The sequence below is a fragment of the Triturus cristatus genome, chromosome 10 (assembly GCF_964204655.1).
Source record: "Triturus cristatus chromosome 10, aTriCri1.1, whole genome shotgun sequence".
Lineage (NCBI taxonomy): Eukaryota > Metazoa > Chordata > Amphibia > Caudata > Salamandridae > Triturus > Triturus cristatus.
The window spans coordinates 959,273,452-959,288,595 of NC_140593.1; the positions used below are offsets into that span (position 1 = coordinate 959,273,452).

Below are 15,144 nucleotides of genomic sequence, written 5' to 3' on the forward strand. Positions count from 1 at the left end.
ACCCAGACCAGCGCCCCGCGTGCATACGCAGAATAGGTTGTGGCACATATGAGACCCCTCCATTTCAATTGCAGTTTCCCGACCTCTTTTGCAATGAGATGCGTCTCTTGTAAAAAGACTATCGGGGTGTTGTGACGCTTTGCGTAGGAGTACACCGCATATCGTTTGCGCGGAGTGTGAAGCCCCCTAACATTCAGGGTGAGGATGGTAACATCAGTGTGTGGCGTATGATGCGTCATGTTCTGTGTCTGCTCGCCATGCGCAGGGGCTACGCCTATTGATGTGCGCATAACTCGATCGCTCCAGTTGGCTAAGGGTGTCTGTATCCCCCGACGCTGTATAAGCATAAGTGGGAGATGGCTGGATCCGTTTCATTCCATTTGGGGGGTGGGAAAGGTGTTGAACTTGGGAATACAACTGAACAAATGGGGTCGGGGAACATCCCCAATGCCTGGGACCCATCATCGAGGACGATGCGTCCAAACCTGTTTACCCAATTAAGGGGGATACAACAATATAAGAAGGGGGCGGCGGTGCATGCGTACTGGGCCAGAGACGAATCGGGCCATTAGCAGGGAAAATGGACGTTGCACCTGCTATAGCAGGCAACGAGGTTGGGGTCGGAGTTCAACAGGTGGGGAAGAAAGTACATTTGGCTCAATGGTAGTTCCAGGAGTCCCCTCTTATTTCGCATGGGAGCCAGATTGTTCATCTAGAATGAGGTCCGCCGTCTGCGGAGTGACCACGGGGGGCGTCACGGAGTCCTCCCCCGACCCTGTTCCATCACTGTCATTCTCCTCCTCCGAGGTAAAGATATGCGGTGGCCGATCAATGTCGTCCGGCAGGGGAGATGCCTGCAGGTCGATCACCGCTTGCAAGGCCTCTCTCCGTTCCTTCACAATTTGCTCGAGGTCAGGAGAGTCCTGGGTGCGTGCACGAGCTCTGCCACTCACGCCCTCGCCTGGGCGCCGTTGCGATCGCTTTCCGGATCGTGGAGGCTTAGGATGCGGGTCTCTTGCGATCTCCGCCCTAGATTGTCGTGTGCAGTGCTGGTCCGCCCAATCTTGGGCTTCCGCGGCATTCGTGAAAAACACAGTAGAGTCGGCGTAGACCACACTGAGGCGGGCCGGGAAAAGCAAGGAGTATTGGATATTGCTCTCGCGCAGCCGTCGTTTTACATTCAGAAAGGAGGCCCGTTGTTGTTGAACTGCCCGTGCATAGTCGGGGAACACCATAACTCGCTGGTTGTCGACCCGCAGGGTGCCCGCCACTCGTGCCGCGCTTAGTACCGCATCTCTGTATCGGAAGTGGAGGAACTTTGCTAGCAGCGGCCTCGGGGGCACCCCTGGAGGCGGTCTGCGGGCCGGGACCCTGTGGGCTCTTTCCATAGAGAAGAATGCGGAGCGATCTTTATCTGGAGTGAAGGATTTCACCCAGGTCTCCAAGTATTGCAGTGGGTCTGTGCCTTCTATTCCTTCAGGTAGCCCTATTACGCGAATGTTGCAGCGTCTTGAGCGCCCTTCTAAATCGTCCGCTCGCTCCTCTATGATGGTTAGGCGGTGTAGCACCTCCTGGAGAGTCTGCTGGTGTTTATCGAGCGTTGGCTGCATGTCCTCCATCTTCTTCTCTCCGTCCTTCACTCTATCCACCAGTTTCCGATGGTCGTCACGGATAAGGCTGATGTCCGTCGCTAGCGTCCCGAGCCGCTCCTCCATTGAGACTCTGGAATGCTCTATGGTGGCCAGAACCTGGTCCAACTTGACGGAGACCGAGGAGTCAGGTGGCAGCTCCACCGCGCCCACCCACGTCCGGGTTCTGGGCATCTTCTCTGGGGCTGTCTCGGGAACCGCCGTCTGTTGGGTCCCCCGGGGCTTCCCCATGGGTGCTTTCGGGGTACGCCGGTGCGTCGTGCCCGTCTGCTGGGGGACGCGGGCTTCCTCTCTTCCCGAGGAGGCAGGGGGGGTCGCCTCGTCGCCGGTCTCGCTCTCACCAGTGATTTGTGTCCCCACCGGGGCTCCTCGTACTCCGCCACAGGCCTCCTCAGCTCCACGAGATCCTCCGCTATCCTGCCCCCGTCCGTGCGCCACAAGGAGGCCGCCGTCCGTCGACCTCGGGGACCGGTATTCAGAGCATGGTGTCAGCTCGCCTCGTGCCTTCCCTCGAAGCGGGTCCCCGTAGGATACTCCACCGCTCGGTACCCTTCAATAGATCCCCAGGATGGCCATTCTCTTGGGGTTCATTGGTAATGTCCGATTTCTGGGTGCCATCCAGGTGTATGCCTCCCTGCAGGGTGGGGCGTCCCAGGTTTGATCCGGGAGGAACGTAGGCTGCTCTCCCCTAATGCCGGTGTTCCCTGCTCTCCGTTACGGGCTCCAGGCCTCACCGTGGCGATGTCCCGTCGGGCGCCATCTTAGGGTCAGGCGTCCCGACCCTGCCTCCAGACCCACCAGGGCTCCCCTCGTAGCTCCGCACTCACCGCGGATGTCGTAGCCTCCAGGCGCCCCCAGGGAGTGCGTCGTCTCTTGTCCGGTGTGTCTCGTCCTCTCAGCCGCGGGATTGATTGCTGTGTGGGACGCGTACTGCAGGCGTCATGGCCGCCCTCTCTCTGCGCGCCAAGACAGGTAAGGGGACGCTCCCGCTCTCAATCTGCCTCCGGAGCTCCACCACCTATCAGCGGCATTCAGGCACCGTTCTAGGCACAGTGGGGGTTCACAGGGTAGTTTTGCCGGCTGTACCCGCGTTCCAGCCGTCCTCCGGGTACTGTATCGCGGACCTCAGGGACCGCTCGCCGCCATCTTGCGATCCCAAGTCCCGGTCCGGAGTTGTACCTCGCCGCCACTCCTCTTCTCCCCTTTAGCGCCTCACCTCCTCGGAGCAGTAGATGCCCGGGTCACTCCGATGCCTAGGGTTGCGTTTTCCTGGGGGTGCAACGTCTGGAATTGACCGCTTGTCCGGCCCGATCGTAGAGCCCTACCAAGATGCAGCCGCCATGGTAGCCGGCTTGGCCACGCCCCCCCATTTTGGTTGTAGACATGGGGAGATTAAATGATTTGACCAGAATCACAGAATGTTGAGCTGAAGCAGAAACTTCAACCTGGTTCCCCAGTGGCAAAGTCTGCAGCTCTGGAAGTAACACCACATCCTCTCCCCTAGGTGCAACATTTAATCAAGTGGTCAACTGGATAAAAAACATAAAGATTACAAATAATTTAAAAGTTCTTTGTCGCTATTTGAAAACTCAGAAAATATGTCCTCATTTTAGTTTTTTAGAGCACTAACCATAATTTTGATGCAAATAAGACCCTCTCATATATGTAATTTCTAAAGGAGATACTGTAGGTATTACAGTTTTGATTACATCAAGATGACATCAGGCGTTCCACACTTTTGTAATAAATATAGAATGTTAGCAATCTAGTTTTTTTTTTTCAAAATCTCCCTCTTACCAAGTTCAAAATGTTCGCAAGTATGGTACATTGGATCATGGTAGGCAGTAGGAATTGGGATAGGGACATGGACTCGGATAACAGAGGACAGGAGGGACATGGAGAGGTGCACCAAACTGACCCTACAGGGCAGGCATCAGGGTTTGCAGCAGCACAATACACCACACAGCGCATGCGGGACGGGAGTGCAGCACAACAATCCATAGAAAGCAATAGGGAGGGGACAGGACCATGCACATGGACAACAGAGAACAGAGGGGAAAGAGGCAATGGTAGCTAGCTGACCATAATGGACAGACAGGAGAGAAAGCTGCAGCATACCAGACCATAAAGGGCAGGAGGGACGGATCCGGGGCATTACAATGGAACAGACAAGCCAGGAGGGAGGGAATAGGGGTCTGCACATGGAAACAGAGGGCTGGGGGCAAGGGGGCAGGGCAGGAGCAGCAAGATGACAGTGGAGGTCAGGCAGGTTGGGCACTAGAAACAAGACACGCTATGGAGAGCAACAATGAGACTATGATGGCATACACACAGACCATGGAGAGAAGGTGGGAGGGGGTCAGGGGCAGCTAGCTGACCACACAGGGAAGGTGGGAGGGGCCATGGCAGCACAGAAGACCATGCATGGCAAGCGGGGGGGTTAGTGGCAGCACAATGGCTATGATGGGCAAGAAGGAGGGTGCAGGGGCATGCATAAAGGACCATGGAGGATAGAAGGGAGGGTCAGGACCTGGGCACAGACAAGAGAGTTCAGGGGAAGGGGCCTCACAACAGACCGCACGGGGCAGGCAGGAGGAGCAGTTGCAGCACAACAGACCAGGGAGGGCAGAAGGGTGTGGCAGTAAAATGGACCATGGAGGACAGGAGGAAGGTGTTAGGTTCATGGCATGTGGACAGGCAGGGTGGAGGTGGCAGGGACAGGTTACAGTCATCTGTCAATGCTAGGAAGGTGGGAGGGGAGTGGCAGCTCAACAGAACACTCAGAGTAGATAGGAGTGGCAGGTCCATGGAACATGGTGGTCAAAAAGGATGGAGCAGGGGCATGCACAAAGACATCGGAGGGCAGGGGGAAGGAGAATAGGGGCAGCAAGCTAAGCACAGAGTTTAAGCAGGAGGTCAATGATGGGCCATAGAATTGGGCAATGGAGGGCAGGAGGAGTGGACTGGTACATCATGCTAAATGGAGGGCAGTGGCAGCACATCAGACCATGTATGGCAGGAGGGAGGAGGCTAGTCCGTGGATTCAGACAACAGAGGATAGGGAGGAGGTGGGTATTAGGAACTTTATTGTTTTAAAATGTGTCTCTGTGCGAACTACTTAAAATATGAACAAGTATGCAGCATAATCTCACTTTTATTCAGGAAGAAGAGGACGTTTGTGACTGTGACTCCGGGCTCACTTGGCAGAAACACCCCCTGACCCTCCACCCCCATCGCAAAATGTAATGCATGTGAAAAGGGTAGGTGGACGCAGTGTTATATAGAACATAGTCATGGGAGCACGATTGAAAATGAAAACTAGATATAGTATATGGTATAAACTATGCACCAAAAAGTGTGATATAAGATGAACCGGGGCGTGAAATATAATATGCAATACATTGTGCGCAATGACAGATTCATTGGAGAGCGCGAGATAGCACAGGCACTAGCGTGTACTATGCGATATGCGCCTTGGAGTGTAATATGCACAGGGCAGTGTTGTGTAACCTAACTAGTCTCTAAAGTTGTAATATAAAATATGTGCTGGGGAGTGTAACGTTGCATATGTACTGTGACAAAGATATGGATCCCAGATTGTAATATGTATGGCATAGCACTGTGCCTTATAACATAGGCATCGAGGAAGGCACGTTAGATGGGGCAATATAACCCGTGTGAAGGCAAGTGTGGCATGACATATTCACGGGGTGGTGTTACAGTGCACATGGGCTAGAGAGTGTCATAGCATACGCACTAACTGGTGAAATACAACACAGAGGTGTGAGGCACTCGGCGGGCACTGGTGGGTGTAGCACAGCATTGGGCTCAGCCAGGAGCACACTGTGACTCTCAAGTGAGGTTCGTCTCCTTTCCAGAGAGTAAAATAAAAAGTATTACACATCCGGCGGTGGATGTGTGTTTTATTAACCGTGAGGGGGGTTTCTTGCATAGTTTGGTCGAATTTTTGTCGAATCCCCTTTGAATGGCTTGGTGTGCGTGTATATTAAATGTGCCCGTCAATAGCTACCCATGTTTGTATAAATAAACGCGAAGGGTGTCTACTTGGAGAGTACCCACCGGCGGGGGCACCGGGATTAGGCACGGTAGGGCGTCAGACACGTCAGAGCTTCACTAGCGGTGTAAATACATTCCATGTGGATTCATTCTATGCATAGTCGCCTTTTAATGAATATCACGCAAATCGTCATGGTGATAGGTACATACGGTTTGTCCAGCATGTCCTAGGTGTTTCTATAAATATATATTTAAAAAAAAAAAAAAAAAACAAAGACCGACCCCGGGGGATGGGGTCCCCGGGGCCATAAGTGGCCTGAGGAGGGGGGCAACGCAGCCCCCTCCTAAAGAATTAAAAAAAAAAAAAGGCCATGAGCCGGGGGTTGGGGTCCCCTGGGCCGATTAAGGCTTTGGGAGGGCCAAATGTATTTTTTTCAACAAAAAAAGTTAGGGTGCAGGCCCAGGGGGTTGGGGTCTCCAGGGCCAGTAAATTAGAAAAAGAAGGGGGGCCACACAGCCCTCCTTCTTAAAAAAATAAAATAAATAAAAGACCGGCATCGCGCCGGAGGCCACGCCCCCTCCTTGCAGCACTCTGAAAACGCGCCCCCTGGCCAGTTGTAAGTTGAGGAATTAATTCCCCTTCAATACTGAGGGTCCCTGAGGGCCAACTAGCCCAACAGGTATCTCCAGTATGTGCCAGGGAGCTGCGTTGCAGACAGGTGTTCTGAGGCCACGCCCCTTTTTTACCTCTATGCAACGCAGCTCTGTGGCGCTTACTGGAGGTACCTAGTGGGCTAGTTTGACCCTAGGGACCCTTAGGATTCAAGGGGACTTAATCTTTCAACTTAGAACGGCCACAGGGCGCGTTTACACAGTGGTGAAGGGAGGGGACGGGGCCTGAGGTGACGTGTGCAAACACGCCCTGTGGTGCATTTTAAGTTGGGGAAATAATTCCCTTTCAATCCTGAGGGACCCTGGAGGCCAACTAGCCCACCAGGTGCTTCCAGTAAGCGCCACTGCTCTGCGTTGCAGAGAGGTAGTGCAGGCTGTGCCCCGTTTTACACCTCTCTGCAATGGCGCTTACTGGACGTACCTAGTGGGCTATTTTGCCCCTAGGGATCCTCAGGATTCAAGGGGACTTAATCTCCCAACTTAAAAAATGGCCACAGGGCGTGTTTACACAGTGGGGAAGGGAGGGGACGGGGCCTGAGGTGACGTGTGCAAACACGCCCTATGGCGCGTTTTAAGTTGGGGAAATAATTCCCCTTCAATCCTGAGGGCCCCTGGGGGCTAACTAGCCCACCAGGTGCTTCCAGTAAGCGCCACTGAGCTGCGTTGCAGAGAGGTGGTCCAGGCCGTGCCACTTTTTACACCTCTCTGCAACGCAGCTCTGTGGCGCTTACTGGAGGTACCTAGTGGGCTAGTTGGACCCTAGGGACCCTCAGGATTCAAGGGGACTGTGAGAGGGTGAGCTCCGAGAGAGGTCCTGAAACCCTAAGAACAGGGGGAACTCACGTTAGTGACCGCGTCAGGGACAGAGACAGTAAAGCGGGAAGAAAAGCACCTTTCTCTCCTATGTTTCCGCAGCCCAGCCATTCTCCGGAAGACATCGGGTGGCCATCTCGAGTGACGGAGAGGAGGGGAGGAGTCGACCCCGGAAGCGAAGTGCCGGGGGAGGTAAAAGGCCGACCTGCCCAGGAAGGATCGTCTTCGGTGGAAGGAGGAGATCGACCAGCGGAAGCAGACGGAGTGACCCGGAAGTCCCGACCTGAGGAAGAAGACGCAGACGGCGGTCCAGGCGGAAGCGAAGAAGACGAAGCTGACGACCGGTGGACCGAAGAGTGGTGGAACCCTCCGGAGGTTGCTGAGGAGCGGCCGCAACTCCGGAGAGTTGCGGCGGGGCCGGTGAGTACCAACCTCCACGGGACCAGGGGCGGGAAGGACCCAAGGGCAGGGGAAAACCACTTACAGAAGGGAATGGGTGGTGGCAGGCGGCCGGAGGACCTTGATAACTGAAGGAGTTTAGCGGGGTGTATCCCTTCCGTTTTTTTTTTCCTTAGTCCACACTACTCCGTAGGCAAAGGAGTTTATTCACTACTACATGATTGCCTTACTTTGTATCACCTAAACCACCTCCTCGCTCCCGTCTCACCCCTGTCCCTCGCACTGATCCTTAATTCAGACCACCCCCTACGTCCACAGTACTCAGAAGCACCGGGTGTTGGTGACGGCACAAATATAACGGTCAACCAGAACTCACCTATGGCCTCTCTTGTTTGTTTTTCTCTCCTCTGAGCCTCCGGTCAAAAACACCACGACGGAGGAAGCGGAACCTTTCTACGGGGCCACAGGCCATACCGGCGAAATCACCACACCATCGTCCCACGAAGGGGGTCCAAATCTAGAGGAAGAGGACAGTTCTACTCCCGTGACAACCCCAATTGTGCTACCTGACAATAAAACTACTTCTATTAAACACTATATAAAGCCTCCACGTCTGTATATCCGACCCCGTCTCCCACAGGTGGTGTCAGAAGTGGGATACAGCGGAGACATGGAGGCCGCCTTAGTCAAGATGGCTGAAAACCAAGAACATTTAGGGAACATGATGGAAAGATTTCTCAATGTAGTGGAAGAAGATCGGGACAAGATGCAGAAGACATTGGTGGGACAAGGACAGGCCCATGGGACAGCTATGGATAAACTCGCTGAGGCCCTGGGTCAGCAACGGGGTCCCACCTCCCTACCATCCATGGTGTTACAAAAATATGTTAGCGGAGAAGACCCGGATTTTTTTTCAACAACTTTGAACGGATTGCCACAGCTGCCTCCTGGCCAGCTGACAAGTGGGGGCAATACCTGGGGCCTCTATTATCTGGAGATCTCCAAACTGCGTATCAGGCAGCAACTATACAGGGAATGACCCCTTATGCAGAGATTAAACGTTGCATTTTAGAAAGGCTTGGGATTGACGATGAGTCCTACCGGATCAAACTCCGTCAAATAAAGGAGGGTCCCCAAGAGACACCCCGAGCCTTATATTATCGAGTAAAGGACATGACCGATAGATGGCTGAAGCCCGCCACAACAGATAAGGATGGTATCATGTCCAAGATATACCTCGAACAGTATTTAACGTCCCTACATCCGCCCATACAGCGATGGGTGAGACAACAAGCCCATCTTACCCTGGAAACAGCGGTGGACATAGCCAGTGCATATAGCCGTGCCCAGGACATACAGAGAGGAAAAGAGGATCCGTCTTGGAAAGGGGGAAGTGCCGGAACAACGTGACCTCGGGTTCCCCTGAACAAGAAGACTGAACCAGTGTCCTTCATTCCTGTACCTCAGGGACTACCCGTACCCCGACCTCTCGCCCCTGGACCACAGTGTTACCAGTGTGGAGGTATGGGACATATCGCACGTTTTTGTCCCCAAAAGGAGGAACCCTTGGACATAGGGGTGGCCCGCAATTACTACTGTTCCACTGGGGAAAAACAACTTCCCCCTTATCACTGTCAAGTGGCCGTGAATGGACAACCCACCACGGCTTTAGCTGACACTGGCTGTCGACAAAGTGTTATCAGACCACAAGATTTAGAGCCCCGGATTGGTCCTGTTGATGGGGTTGTAGAAATTCGGTGTGTACATGGTGACACTAAACAATATCCCACCACGAAGGTCCAGATTCAACATAAAAACGACCCCGGCACTTCCTTGACAGTGGGACTCATCCCCAATTTACCTGAATCAGTCATTCTGGGAAATGACTACCTGAATCTTACCCAATTGATAAAACAAACACACAAGGAAGAAGAGAACTGGTGGATTACAGCCCCCTTCTCTGGAGAAGAGAACAGAGAATGGTCGGAGTCCAAACCAAGGAAAAGTAGGAGACAACGAAGAGCCGAAAAACTAAAAGTACCGGTAGACATACATGTTACCACAGACGACAATCCCTGGGAGACGGATAGGAATTTCCGTGCAGCCCAAAGAGAGGATACAACATTACAAGAGGCTTGGAATGTTGCCCGTGATCAGGAAGATCCCCTTCATGTGGGTCCCTATTTCTTCGTTAAAAACGGATTATTGTACCGGAAGGGCAACCCAACCCAGACACCCCAATTGTTGATTCCAAGACCCTTTAGAGAGAAAGTGTTATTTTTGGCCCATAGTCATTTACTTGGGGGTCATTTTGGGTTAGAAAAAACGGGAAAACAGATAACAGAAAGGTTCTATTGGCCGGGTATTTTCCAACAGGTAAAACGATATTGTCAGGAATGTCCAGTCTGCCAGACCAATAGCCGATATAGACCACCACCCGTACCACTCCGTCCTCTTCCCATTATAGAGGAACCCTTTAACCGAATAGGGATGGACATTATAGGCCCCCTCCTTCCCTCCCGTAGCGGGTGCAGATATGTCTTGGTTATAGTAGACTACGCTACGAGATATCCTGAAGCAGTAGCCTTACGGCGACCAGATACCACCAACGTAGCAAAAGCCATGATTGCAGTATTTTCCAGGGTAGGGTTCCCAAAGGAAATATTAACAGATCAGGGGACACCTTTCGTTTCGAAGGTTATGAAACAGGTGTGTGCCCAGTTAGGGATCCATCAAATTCGAACCGCTGCCTATCACCCCCAAACAGATGGGCTGGTGGAGCGATACAACGCCACCCTAAAAAGTACCCTCAAGAAGCTTCTAGCCCTAGAAACTAGAAAGTGGGAAGACATGTTACCCCTGGCTCTATTCGCTATAAGATGTAAGGTACAGAAGAGTACTGGGTTTTCTCCTTTTGAATTATTGTTTGGTCGTCAACCCAGAACGCTCCTAGAGATGGCGCAGGAGAAATGGGAGACCGAGCCTGACGATTCTAAACCCCTAATAGAATACGTATCTAATCTGAAAACACACCTAGGACAAATCAGGGCGATAGTACGTGCTAATCTAGAGGAGGCCCAAACATCACAAAAAGTACAATATGACAAAAAGACCAAAGAAAGAACCTTTGAGGTAGGTGACCATGTCCTTCTTATGATGGCATCGTCGGAACACAAACAGCTGGGACAGTGGCAAGGCCCTTATATCATATCAGAAAGGGTCACACCTGTCACCTACCGGATCGTCACCGATCCGGTCCGAGGTACCTCCCAACTATATCATATCAATTTATTTAAAAAATGGGAGGGACCTTTACCAGCCCTCGTTGCCGAACACGACGGGGCGATCCCTCTGTTTGTACAATGTATGGACACGACCCTTTCTCCTAGTGGCCAAAAACAGTTGACAGAAGTCCTCCTGCCTCTTAGCAACATATTCTCTTTGACTCCTGGTTTAACATCTATGGTAGAACATTCCATTAGGACGATCCCGGGAAAACGGGTACGTCTCAAGCCCTATAGAATACCAGAAGCCCGCCAGAAAACCATCAGAGAAGAAATAGGAAAAATGCTACAAATGAATATCATAGAACCCTCCAATAGCGAGTGGAATTCACCAATCGTACTGGTGCCGAAACCAGATGGCTCTGTACGGTTTTGTATTGATTTTCGGGAGGTAAATCAGATCTCTGAATTCGACACGTACCCTCTCCCCAGAATAGATGAGATGGTGGAACGAATAGGGAAAGCCAAATACATCAGCACCCTAGATCTTTGTAAGGGCTATTGGCAAATACCTCTAAGAGAGCAGGATAAAGAGAAAACCGCTTTCTCCACCCCTGACGGGTTATATCACTTTAAAGTCTTACCCTTTGGATTACATGGGGCTCCAGCAACTTTTCAAAGGGCCATGAATCATATTTTGAAACCACATGAAAACTATGCCGGGGCATACATAGATGACATTGTAATATACAGCGATGATTGGAACCAACACTTGTCCCATTTATCATCAGTGATAAGATCTTTAGGACAACATGGTCTTAAAATCAACCCAGCTAAAAGCCACTTAGCCGCCCAAACTGTACAATACTTAGGATACTTGTTAGGTGAAGGAGTCATACGACCCCAGCAATCCAAAATAACCGACATTTCACAGATCCCGTTTCCCAAAACAAAAAAAGATCTTCGAGCCTTTTTAGGGTTACTCGGTTATTACCGGCGATTTATACCCCGGTTTTCTCAAACCGCGGCTCCTCCTACTGATTTGTTAAAAAAAGCAGTGAATACGGAACTACAATTAAAACATCCTACGAAAGAAGTCATGCAGGCCTTTAATGATCTTAAAACGAAACTAACATCAACATCGGTATTAGTCAGTCCCGACTTCTCATTACCCCTGATTCTCCAAACCGATGCATCCGCCCACGGTTTAGGGGCGGTATTGTCTCAAGTGACCAACCAGGGAGAAGAGAAACCCATTTTGTACATTAGCAGGAAATTGTTTCCGAGAGAGCAAAACTATGCAGTGATCGAGAAGTAGGCCTTTGCGATCAAATGGGCCATAGAGACCTTACGCTACTACCTAGAAGGCAGGGAATTTACTCTTTTTACGGATCATGCCCCTTTAGAATGGATGGCCCGAAACAAGGGGAACAATGACCGAGTTTTGAGGTGGTTTCTAGCCTTACAACCTTACCGTTTTCGTACATGTCACCGAAAGGGGTCTGAACAAGTTAATGCAGACTTCCTATCAAGATATCCCCAAGAAAACCCCTCTAGTAGTAAGACAGCAAGGGGAAGGGGATGTGAGAGGGTGAGCTCCGAGAGAGGTCCTGAAACCCTAAGAACAGGGGGAACTCACGTTAGTGACCGCGTCAGGGACAGAGACAGTAAAGCGGGAAGAAAAGCACCTTTCTCTCCTATGTTTCCGCAGCCTAGCCATTCTCCGGAAGACATCGGGTGGCCATCTCGAGTGACGGAGAGGAGGGGAGGAGTCGACCCCGGAAGCGAAGTGCCGGGGGAGGTAAAAGGCTGACCTGCCCAGGAAGGATCGTCTTCGGTGGAAGGAGGAGATCGACCAGCGGAAGCAGACGGAGTGACCCGGAAGTCCCGACCTGAGGAAGAAGACGCAGACGGCGGTCCAGGCGGAAGCGAAGAAGACGAAGCTGACGACCGGTGGACCGAAGAGTGGTGGAACCCTCCGGAGGTTGCTGAGGAGCGGCCGCAACTCCGGAGAGTTGCGGCGGGGCCGGTGAGTACCGACCTCCACGGGACCAGGGGCGGGAAGGACCCAAGGGCAGGGGAAAACCACTTACAGAAGGGAATGGGTGGTGGCAGGCGGCCGGAGGGACCTTGATAACTGAAGGAGTTTAGCGGGGTGTATCCCTTCCATTTTTTTTTTCCTTAGTCCACACTACTCCGTAGGCAAAGGAGTTTATTCACTACTACATGATTGCCTTACTTTGTATCACCTAAACCACCTCCTAGCTCCCGTCTCACCCCTGTCCCTCGCACTGATCCTTAATTCAGACCACCCCCTACGTCCACAGTACTCAGAAGCACCGGGTGTTGGTGACGGCACAAATATAACGGTCAACCAGAACTCACCTATGGCCTCTCTTGTTTGTTTTTCTCTCCTCTGAGCCTCCGGTCAAAAACACTACGACGGAGGAAGCGGAACCTTTCTACGGGGCCACAGGCCATACCGGCGAAATCACCACACCATCGTCCCACGAAGGGGGTCCAAATCTAGAGGAAGAGGACAGTTCTACTCCCGTGACAACCCCAATTGTGCTACCTGACAATAAAACTACTTCTATTAAACACTATATAAAGCCTCCACGTCTGTATATCCGACCCCGTCTCCCACAGGGACTTAATCTCCCAACTTAAAACGGCATCAGGGCGTGTTTACACAGTGGGGAAGTGAGGGGATGGGGCCTGAGGTGACGTGTGCAAACACGCCCTGTGGCGCGTTTTAAGAGGTAGTTTTAATCCCCTGCCCTATTATATACTAGGGGTTTACAGAGGAGGTCATGCTGATCACAGGGGGACCCCAACGCATAGTGTTCCCTATTGTATGTAGGTGTTTTCACTGTATTCTGAGTGTCTTTTAACATAGCACTGGCTCTAGGACTGGTTAGTCAGACTCAGTTACCACCAGTATCCGTCTGAAAAAGTGGAGGGTACAGGATGATTTTGCAACAAGGCTTCTTTCTGCTCTTCTGTTTGTTCTTTCTGCACGTTATCCTTCTTCCTGCACTTTTCTTCGTCTTTGAGGACTTCTGTTGCTTCTTTCTGCATTTCTTTTTTTTCTTTCTGTGCGTTTTTTCTTCTTTCTTCACATGTCCTATCTCTGTAGGCATAGTTAGAAATTAGCATTTAAAAAACCTTTGAAATTCACTGAAAAAACCATAGGTTTCAGGCACGTTATAGTTAGGAATTAGCATTTAAAAAACCTTAGAAATTCACTGAAAAAACCATAGGTTTCAGGGGCGTTATAGTTAGCTGGACTTTTCAGTCATACAAAACCATTGAAATTCCCCCGTTATAGTTAGTTCAGCTAACTATAACTCGCGCGCCCACAATGCACTGCTGATGACGTCACATATTACATCACTCATGACATGGTCAGTGACATCACTCATGACATCACTCATGACATCACTGATGACATCACTGATGACATCATCCAGTGAATGTGTGTTTTTCTGAAAATTACATATGTTTTATATATGTATATCTCAAGGTCGATGGAAGAATAAATGGGTATATAAGTGTTTAAATGGATGATTTGTTTTTGAAAAATTGATTGTATAACTGACTGATTAAGTGTATCTTAGTGAATACATGGCTTAGTGAGTAATGTTTAAATATGTAAATATCTGTATCAGTCTCTCACTTTGTGTATAAGTGGCTGCATGGGTTGGTGAGTAGCTACATGAGTGTCTATATAGGTTATTAGTTGGTTTTTTGAGCATCAGTATGAGTGTGTGAGTGTCTGTATGGTTCGATGGGGGGGTATTACGTAGTGCATAGGTGCATGAATGAGTGACTCACTGTTTGTATGTGTTGAAGACAGCATGTGTGCAGGACTGTATGCTTGGATGAGTGTGTGCATGGGTGTGTTAGTGAGTGAATGACTGTCTCAGTAGTGTCTTTATGAGTAACTACATATGTTTTAAACTAGTATATGTGACTATTGGTGTATATAAGTGAGTATATGTGAGAGTGAGAGATTGGAAGAGTTCCTGTATGAATAAGTATGTGTTTCTATAAGTGATTGTTTAAAAGACTAAGTATGTGTAAGTTTCTGTAGAAGTAAGTGTGGTGGTGTGTGTGTATAACTGTATATGCAAGTAAAGGGATGTTTGATTCTTTATGAGCATGAGTGACTATGTGTGTGAGTAACTCTGTGCATGAGTGGCGTTGTGTAACAGGATGTATAGGTGTATGAGTACATATGATGAGTGAGTACATGTATGAGTGACTGTATAGGACTGTTGGTGAATGAGTGGATGTGTATGTGGATCTTAGAATTACTGAATAGGTTGTTGTAACTGGTATTGGTATGCCCATTGTTATGAAAATTT

The 15,144-nt window shown here is 50.5% G+C and overlaps 1 protein-coding gene across 3 annotated transcripts in view; it reads right to left on the bottom strand.

Moving 5' to 3' along the window:
- The window catches only part of LOC146796323 (uncharacterized), a 354,882-nt gene that overhangs the window by 301,044 nt on the left and 38,694 nt on the right, over positions 1–15,144 (bottom strand). The gene's annotated exons all lie outside the window — the stretch shown is intronic.